Source organism: Sciurus vulgaris (genome assembly GCF_902686455.1).
Source record: "Sciurus vulgaris genome assembly, chromosome: 7".
NCBI classification, from domain to species: Eukaryota; Metazoa; Chordata; class Mammalia; order Rodentia; family Sciuridae; genus Sciurus; species Sciurus vulgaris.
Window position 1 is genome coordinate 20,036,512 of NC_136467.1, and position 10,790 is coordinate 20,047,301.

The following is a 10,790-nucleotide window of genomic DNA, read 5'->3' on the forward strand; positions in this document are numbered from 1 at the left end:
TTACATTCCAAGTAAAAACTATAAGTTCAAGTTGACTGAAACAAATCATGTTAAAGAGATGAACTTGAGGACCAAAATATAGCAGATACATACATATGCATAGAGTACATATAAGAGGTGTTAAAGAAAAAGTTAATTTTGAATATATACTTGAAATTATCAATCAAATTTACTGACAATTTATTTAAGACTAGACATGAGGAGGCACAAGGATAAAAATGAGAAAAAAAGGAAGCATGGAGACGGGAGAAGATAAGGTCACTAAAATCTTTCTTTTTCTGGAAATTAAAGCTTAACCATGGTTGCAAGATATAATACATGTGCAGACATCTAAAGGATGGGTCTATTAAAGGACTTATAAGAATGAGTTATATTCAGATTAACAAAAACAATGCACTAAGAGTTCAAAGAAGGTTAAAGGTGCATGCATCCACAAGTTCTGTCAGTATGAATACTTATTCAGTATTGCTAGGGCAGTATAATTACACTTAGTATGTAATTCATAACAGGGTAGAAAATGTTATCAGTGTTTTTGTTTGGGAATTCTATTTTATGTCATATGTAGTAGAGATCAAGATCAAAAGAGTATCTGATATATTATCTCAGGACAATGCTTTCATGTGCTGTTGTAAAAATAAATACAACAGAATGTTCCTTATATGTGTATGATAGTAAAGCAAATCTTGCCCATAAACATAATTACTATTCTCTCCTTATGAATATGTGCATAATTCACATTCTCTTCAGCATAAAGGACATCACAGAAGAACAGGTCTAGGTTTAAAATGAGTTAAAAAAAACATATTTTCCACATAAAATCAAATGAAAATTCAAACCCTTCAAATAAGAAAGGTAAGAATAAGATAAAAGGAAGAAATGGATGAGCTAAGCAGGTATTCCAAATTATAGTGTACTCTAGTGAGTATTTTGAAAATTAAAGTTTACATAGTCATTGGAATATGGAAGTGAAGTATACACAAGAGATAATAAACTCATTACTAAAGAGGTAGTACGAACTGAAAATAGAAATGGGATCAAAGAAGGTCTTTGTAGAAAATTGATTTGTGGAAAATTGATATGGAATGTATTACTAAGGGAATATAATGGGTGTTCAAGGTAGATCAATGTCATGTCGAGTGAATATCAGACTTTTCTATAAGTTACCATGCTCCATGGATAATTGACTTAAATCTAGTGCAACATTTCTTACATTCCTACATTTAATTCATGAGTTTGAAAAGATTTCAAGCCCCAGTGAGAATTTTCAGTTTATTTATCCAGTTCAGCTATCTACATTGCTTAATTCAAGAGGGAAATGGTTGTCTCCACTTGGACTTTATGCGCTGAACCAAAGTCAATAAAAATTCTAAGATAAAACCGCTTCCCCTCAGAAACTCAAAACATTTCTACAAAACTTGACTGATTAACAAAATAAATCAAATATTTTTGAAAGGTAAGAACTAAAATGAGCCAAACTTCCTATGTATTCCATTGTTTTGTTGGTCTGATTAACTAGGTGAGGGCAATACACCAAAAGCCTCCGCCTCTACGGGCGATTGCAAATCATTGATGGTACAGTGAACTCACACGCATGGACAGGGAAACATGCATTTGCACATGCTGTTCTGCCACAACAGTCCAAACACTTACTTTAAAAGAATTAAAATGCAACTGACGAGAATAAACTAAACACAATTATTCTGGAAGCACAATGAGAGCTCCAATTATTGTCTCTTTTATTCCCTGCTGTATTCTCTGAGCCCACAACAACGTCTGGTTCATGATAGGTGCTCACATATTTGGCGAACAAATGAATGGATGTATTCTTTCTGAACATTAAAATTACCATGTACTAATGCCTTACAGTCTTCTCTCATTTATCCTTCCAATAGTCTATGCCTATTTCTCAAATAAAAGCTTAATTAGTATGGGACTATTTAGAGCCATATTTATACTACAAACTCTATTACATTTGAAGTATTTTTTATGATTTGAATCTCAAATGTTCCCCACAGGTTCATGCATTATAGGCTTGATCCCAAGCTGATGATGCTAGTGGGAAAAGGTAGAAACTTAAGTAGGAGGAGCCTACTTGGAAGAGGCAGATCACTGGAGGTATGCCTGTGAAGGGTATATTTTGTCCCTGGTCCCTTGCTTTGGCTCTCTTTGCTTCTTGGTGTCCATATGGTGAGCAGCTTTGCTCCACCATGTGGCTGTGATGTACCGTACCCTTACAATAGGCCCCCAAACAATGAAGCCACCTGACCATGGACTGAAACCTCTGAAACCATGAACAAAGCAAATATTTCCTCTTTTAAGTTGCTTTGCTCAGGTATTTTGTCAGAGTGAGAGAGAGATCACTAACACTAGTATTGAAATATGTTCCAAATTTGATGAAACTATTTTCTTTACTGTGAAACATATGTTAATCTGTAACAAATGAAACTTAGAAATTTTATAAAGGTTAAAAGAAGTTAATTAAAAAAAAACAGAAAGTAACCTTTATCTATTGTTGTGGTTACATAATTTGAAAACAGCAATTTGAAAATATTCTCAGAGCTATCATATGAGATGGGTGAAATGGGCATATTATCACAGTCCTAGAGATATGAAAATTAAAACTCCAATAATCTATTCCTCACCCAAGCTTAACAAATTCAAGGCAGTGCCATATTTCACTACCTTTATTACAAATTCATAACTAGAATGTAATAAAAACCAACTGTATGAACTGAGGTGTTATTTTCATTTTTCCTTAAGCTTTGAATTGATTATATCTTCCCAGAGAAAGCTTAAGTAATAAAGAAAATGAATTTGAATTCCTTTCCTTTAGGCCTTTCATCTGTTGAGGGCATAAACATTACAGGTGATTGTTCTATTTGCTTAAAATAGCCATCTTTTATAACAGTTCTAATAAAGGCAGTAACCTACTTGCACAGTCGCGCAGCCAACTTTTGAACAATTAAGCAAGAAAGTATCTAAATTGTCAGATCCAATAAAAGCTTTTTTTAGAGAAGGCTCTATCTTACTACAACTTCACCTACACAATAAATTAAATTATTACTCCCATTTAAACAGCAATATATTATGTTCCTATTTTACTGTAACAGAAAATGTACAACGTGGTTGTTATCCATCCAGCGCACCACTAAAGTATTACTCTAAAGCACAGTCCTTACCGTTTCATTTACATGGCTCAAAACCTATCATAGACCCCAATTGTCAATACAACAGGGTCTACAGGCCTTATCCTGGCACCTAAAGTCATCTGACTGTGGAATGGGTTCATAGAGGCAAAATAGGGCAACTACTTAGATCCAACCTTTCCCTTCTCTAAGGAAGCAAGGTAAGGGATAGGGAGCAGGTTGGAGAAACTCTGACTCAAATATGCCCAAGGGGTTGTCAGAATAGTCAAGGTGTATTTTTGAGAATATTCTAGTTTTTCTGATTTGAAGCTTAATTGAAAGCCACAGATATAATTCCATTCAATTTTCCAACTCATATTTTTTCTAATCAAACAAGCCTTGGATTTTCCCATCCTCAGCTCACACCTCTCACTTTACAAAAAATGCATTCATTTTTTCATTTCTTTTATATTTACTTGACCTACTTCAAAATTCATTTCAAATCTAGCTTCTCCATGAAAGCTTCCAGTTCTGGAGGAAATAATGAAAAATGTGTTTATTGAGCACTTTTAAATAAGACACAGTTATAAAACAATATTACTGAATAAAAAAATATTCTGTTTTACCTGGTCTCATTCACAATGATTGTGATCAGTTTCAAAAGAGTGACTTGTTGAAACTATATTGCCATTAATAAAAATATTTTAGAATATCTGTGAAATGAATAAACTGCCATGTACTCTTTTTAATATCATTATTCCTAGCAAATGATCATCCTTTAAGTATAGATTTAATTTTCTGAGAATGGACAATTGTCTTCAAAGGTCTTAAATAATAAAATATAACCAAGCTCCTTGAGAAGAGAGAAGTGACTTGCTCACAATTTAATCTCCAGAACCTAAAATAGTACCTAGAACTTAATAAATAGTAAGTTAATTAAGTAGGATTTGGGATCAAAAATGAGTTGTGATTCTGAAGCAATTATATTTCTTTAGATCTAAAAACAATTCAGAAGAGTGACTCCAAAAATGTCTGAGCAATTGCAACATTAGTGGCTTTCAGAAGGGAGCAATGAATGATCTTTCAGACATGAAACTTGCATTTGTTTTATGGTCATTATTTTTTATTACATTTATGTATGGGTTGATTTTCATGGTTACTTAAGCAATACTTATTAAAATGTAAGACTGGCATATACTATATGCCCTGTGTTTTATTTTAAATAGCATGTAAAACATATAGACATAAAACATAAAAGACTATAATAAAACTATATCAAAATATTAACAATTATTAGTTATAGAAGGTAGTATAATGGATAATTTCATTTTTATATTTTTTACTAAAATGCTATCATAAATATGTATTGACTTGTTAAAATATCACAATAACATGGGAAATGAATATCTTCTGTTAACTCTGATAGATTCAAGGAATCAAAGTTTACTGGGTCACACATGCTATCTTCACCTATACTTTTCACCATCTCTGTTACCTCTGTTTGTGAAAAGAACTCTGCTGAGTACTACGGACACCAAGGGAACAAGATACAGCCCTTGTCTTGGTGACTTGGGGTTCAGTGAGAAACAGCTGGTCCTCAATTACCACAGAACAGTGTGGAAACTCACAGGAGGGAAGAGCCCAATGTTCTCTGGGACCTTGTGGGAGGGGCACATTTCTTCAAAGGTCAGTAAAGGCTTCCCAGGAAAAGTGACATTGACATCAAGACTGACAGACAGACCAATAAGATAGCCTAGGCAGAGAAACTGCAACTGTCCACAAGAAAGTTTGATGCTTTCATTGAAATAAAAGTTTGGAAAAGCCATCCACCAGCAGAGGAGGTAGAATAGGAAGTTCCTTTGAGACAGAAAGACATAATGAATGGTTTTGTAAATGATGTGAAAGAGTTTGGAATGAATGTTGAGATTGGGGAAGAAAGGCCAAGTAGCATCCTTATATTTGTGATTTGGAAAAGCAAACTCACTAAATTGAAGAGAAATCATGATTGAACAGTGTAAGAAGTTAAGAACAGTTTAAAAAGTTGTTGGACCACAAAGTTTTTAGGAGAGAACAGGGAAGTGTGTCTCTGTAACTGTGATATATGAAGCAACATCTTAAGATGCAAAACGCACTAACCACAACAGGGGGAAAAAAAAAAGATGAATTGGACTTCAAAGTTAAAAACTTCTGTTCTTCTGAAGAGATCACCGAGAATGCAAGCAATGTATGGCGACAGCGTGCTACAGGTAAAAGGACAAAGTTGTACGTTACCAAGGGCTGAATTGAGACTGCAGGCAGAACATTCATAAGTCTATAGTAAAATGACTAATAGCCCAATTCTTCTTTTTTTTATTAAAATCTTTTTTATTTTTACAGACTGCATTTTGATTCACTGTACACAAATGGGGTACAACTTTTCATTTCTTTGGTTGTATACAATGTAGATTCACATGTAATCATACATGTACATAGGGTAATACTGTTTGTCTCATTCTACTATCTTTCCTTCCCCCACCCCCTCCCACCCCATTTTCCTGTACACCATCCAAAGTTCCTTCCATTCTTCTCTTCCTCCCGTCACCCCCCTTCATTATGTATTGTCATGCACTTATCAGAAAAAAACATTTGGCCTTTGGTTTTATGGACTTGACCTATTTCACTTAGCATGATAGTTTCCAACTTCATCCATTTGTCAGCAAATGCTATAATTTTATTCTCCTTTATGGTTGAGTAATATTCCATTGTGTATATATAACACAGTTTCTTTATCCATTCATCAATTGAAGGGCATCTATGTTGGTTCCACAAACTATTGTGAATTGAGCTGCTATGAACATCGATGTGGCTTCATCACTGTAGAATGCAGATTTTAAATCCTTTGGGTATAAACTGAGGAGTGGAATAGCTGGGTCAAATGGTGGGTCCATTCCAAGTTTTTCGAGGAATCTCCACACTGCTTTCCAGAGTGGCTGCACCAATTTGCAACTCCACCAGCAATGTATGAGTGTGCCTTTTCCCCAATTCATGCCAACGCTTAAGTGTCAAAAGACTTGGACAGACACCCCATGGGTTAAAAAAAAAAAAAGGTACGAGTGCTCAGTTGATAGATGAAATGATGTTCCACATGACTGAGTCATCAGTGAAGTACAAATTAAAGCCACAATAATACCACCTTGCACACCCATGAAAAATGGTAACATTATAAAGATTGTAAAGACGGAAAACACTACATGGTGATAACAATGTGAAGAAAATGCACAGGTATAAATTGCTGAAGGAAGGGTTGAACAGCCCATCAAATTTGAAAAATGTCTAATAATTTCTCATAAATGTAATGTCCTATAATGAAGCAAATTCACTCCTAGATATTTGCCCACAAGAAAGAACTTATATCCACAAAAATATTTTTATAAGAATGGTGATAGCAGTTTAATTCATAATTAGCAACAACTATAAATAACTCAAATATTTATCACTAAGCAAATGAGTGAAAATTGTAGGTCTTCATACATTAGAACACTGCTTCAAAATAAAATTACAGATACTTGGAACAACATGGGTAATATGGTTTGGTTCTTAAATGTCCCCAGTAAGCTCCTGTGTTGAAGGATTGGTCCCCAGCTGACGGTCCTCTGCCACGTGCTCTCAGCTCTGATGTACTACCTTGCCAAAGGCTCAAAGGAAACAGGACCAAGCAACCATGGACTGAAACTTCTGAAAGCATGAGCTAAAATATATCTTTCCTTCTCATATGCTGAGTTTCTCACAGCAGCAGAAAGCCAACTAACACAATGAATGAATCTCAAAAAACATTATTTTGAATAAAAGATGACAGGGTACATACTGTTTGATTACATTTATATAAATCTCAAAGACCATCACACTCATCTACACAAGTAGAAATCAGAATGATTGCCTTTGGGTGAGGTTGAGAAGAACTCAAAACAACTAAGAAGAAATTTTCTGCGGAGATAGAAATGTTCCATACTTTGATGCAGTGTTACACCAGGACACACATTTGTCAAAATCCTGGGAGTTATAGGCTTTAAGATCGACATATTTTACTACATGTAAATTATATTTTAATAAAATTAACTAAATAAAATTGTTGCAATTAATCAAAGCAGGAGATGATAATAAACTAAACCAAGGCTTTAGCAGTGAAAATGGATAAACATGAAAAAATTGGAAGGATAGCAATAGAAACTGGCTGCTGTGAAAATTGAGCATGAAAAAGCAGTCAAAAATGCCTCCTCACTTTGAAATTCAGTGCAATTTAGCAGAAAGTGTTGCCATTTACTGAAATAGAAAACACAGGAGAAGGACGCATTGCAAGGCAGGGGGGAATGATAAATTTCATTTGCCACCCAATAAAGAGTCTTTGAGATTGTCCAAAGGAAATTCACCCATAAGCACTCTATACAGAAGTTGAGGTGTCAGAGAGGATATATATCACAGAAATAGCTGTGGGGAATCTTTATACAAATTACATCAGAGAGGTTGAGAAGATGACCCACAGAATATCTCAGGAAAGATAAAATATCCCACTTATGATAAAAATAGAGAAAGCGGAACCCACACAGTTGAGCAAGAGGGAGCGGCAGAAATAAAAATTAAAACTAACAAATGCTAGGTCAAAGAACAGTGAGTAAGAATCCTTCAAGGAGAAGAGAGTGGCCAAGTGTGGTGAGAGCAGAGGGGAAAGCTAAGAGGGAGAAGAACTAAAAATTGTGCATTGGATTTGTCCAAAAGGAGCTCAGTGGTGATCTTGCCACAAGGGTGGTAGGAGGAGAAATGGCATCAGAAGCCAAATTGTGGGGAATGGAAATGAGGAAATAGAGGCAATGCATTTTTTTTTTAATTTTTACAGACTGCATTTTGATTCACTGTACACAAATGGGGTACAACTTTTCGTTTCTATGGTTGTGCAGAACGTAGATTCGCACCATTCAGGTAATGATACAGGTACATAGGTTAATGATGTCTGTCTTGTTCAACCATCTTTCATTCTCACACCCCCTATAATTTTTGAATGTATGGATACCTGCGTATTTGTTTACCAGTTTGTGCACTATCACAAGAATTACTGCATGAACATACATACACAGACACATACAACACAGACACACATGTGCACAGCATTCTTCATACAATAATTGTTTTTTGAGATTTAGAATTAAACCTCTATAAATATCCCAAGATAGGGAATTTCTAAGAAAAAATTTGTGCTGGTATCATTTAGAGTATGTTTTTATAAGATTACCGAGAAATTTAGATCACTTTCAAAACTCAAAATCAAGGTCAAATTATAAATATGAATTCAGAAAGAAAAAATAAGCTAATGTGCCCATTAAAAACATATAACTATAAAACATGACTAGGAAAACATGCATAAATATATATGTATGTACCCACACACATGCTTATACAAAGAATGGTGAATTTAGTCCACAAAAAAATTTAAGGAAGATTAACATGTAGATCTGACAGTTTTGAGGGTTTTGTGTGGGGGGGGGGATTCTTTTGGTACCAGGGACTGAACCTGGGGACACTTAACCACTGAGCTACATTTTTAAAAAAATTTTTTACATTTAAATTTTTTTTTTTTAATTTTTTGTTTTGAGACAAGTTCTCCCTAAATTGCTGAGGCTGGTTTTGAACTTGTGATCCTCCTGCATTAGTCTCCCAAGTTATTAGGATTACAGGCATGTGCCACTGCTCCTGGCCTGACAGTATTTTCTTATGACTCGGGAATTGCAAAGTAAAGTCAGATTTCCTTCACCTCCTGGTAATTAGATATTATCAATGTAGTAGTATTGCTATGCTTACCAGTACACACATCTGCGACTATAAAAGTGAGGAAGTACAAGTCATCTTCAGTGGGAAGCAATATTATTTAGAAAATAGGGCCCACTCCAGACCTCAAATTTCATTTTACTCTTTGATTGTAATTAATTTAAAAATGACATTTTTCTTTAAATCTGTAGTTGTTTCCCCTCATCCTTCCCTGACAGTTACTATAAATAAGATTAACTCCTCCTGAGTACCTGATGCAATTAAACCCTTAGATGAAAACCGCTCTTTTATGACAACAAAAGCAAGTGTTATTTATTAATTTGCTAGAATTTATTTAAAGGAGTAGTAAAGGGATAGGATGTTTCATAAGTTGTGATCTATCATCCCAATCCTGCAATACCCATTTATGTCTTCAACTCTCTTTGGAGAGTGTGGTGGGAAAGGGGTATAGGAAATCAATCAATCAATCAATCACTGGGTTAGCTTATCATCTGGCATACCCACAAAGAGATAAGAAAATATAAATGCTGGTATAGTGACAGAATAAATAAAAAAACCAAATGCCACAATTAAGTAAGTAAGCAATTAACACTATAGGGGTAGAATTTACATGAAGTAGGAATATATCCCAACTTCAAAATTGAAGTTCCCAGCCCCAGTGCAGTTTGAGATATCTTAGTAGGAAAACTTGTGATATATAGAGCATATGTGTGAAAACCAAAATAGATCTAATCATTTGTCCCCATAAACTAAGGGATTTTTGACTTCAAAGAAACATGAGGTTTTTTCAATTGATAAAAGAGTTTAACCTTTCATAAGGCAGACAGGTAGTCCACAGTTAATCCTTACTTACCAAGGCATCTCTTAACTGTCTTCATGAACATTACTCTTCTTCCTGCCTCTTTATCTCAGGCTTGTCTTACCCCTACCAGGTCAGTCTCACCCATTCTGCAAATCTCAGATCCAGTCTCATCTTCCTGGGGGCCTCCAGGAATATTGATGTGCACTGGTTGCTGCCTGCTTTGATCTCTTCTGAACCGTATCACTTAAATTTACACCCGGAAAATATCTGGATTATACATGCTGTACATGATCAAGAAGAAAATCTAGATGATTCTTGCTTTTAGGAATCAGATCAAATTGTACTTCTGTAATGGATGATACAAACTATGAGCATAATAGAGTCTCAATAAAAATAGAGTCTCATTGAAAAGATGTAACAGAATTCTGAAAAAAAACTTGAAGTGCAAGGGAGTTCCGGTTTTTCTAGAAATTTAAGCAAATGATGTGGATTTTAAGTACTCCCCTAATAAAGAACCTTTTATAAAGCGTGTTAGTCAGCTTTGTGTTGTGACCAAAATACTCGACAAGAACAACATAGAGGAGGAGAAGTTTATTTTGGCTCATGGTTTCAGAGATTTAGCCCATAGTCAGCTGGTTCCATTGCTCTGGTCCAAGGTGAGGCAGAACATCATGGTGGAAGGACATGGTGGAGGAGCTGTGCTCCTTTCAGGCCTCTAAGAAGTGAAGCAGAGAGGAAGGGTGTCCTTCCAGGTGACCCACCTTCCCCAATCACATGCTGTCTACCTACATGTTCCACCTCATTAGTACCAACTAGGATGAACTGATTAGATTACAGCTCTTATTGTTTAATCATTTTGCCTCTGAATATTCCTTCATGAACATAGGTAGTTTGGGGGACACTTCATATCCAAACCACAACATAAAGATTTCTAATCACTTTCAAAACAATACTTCTCTGTACTGTGAAGATGTGTTCTCTACTTCTAACACCAATTCTGCTAGTGATTTCCACTTTTATCCTTGATTCAGCAACTATACTGACATTTCTATTTTCTTATCTCTTTG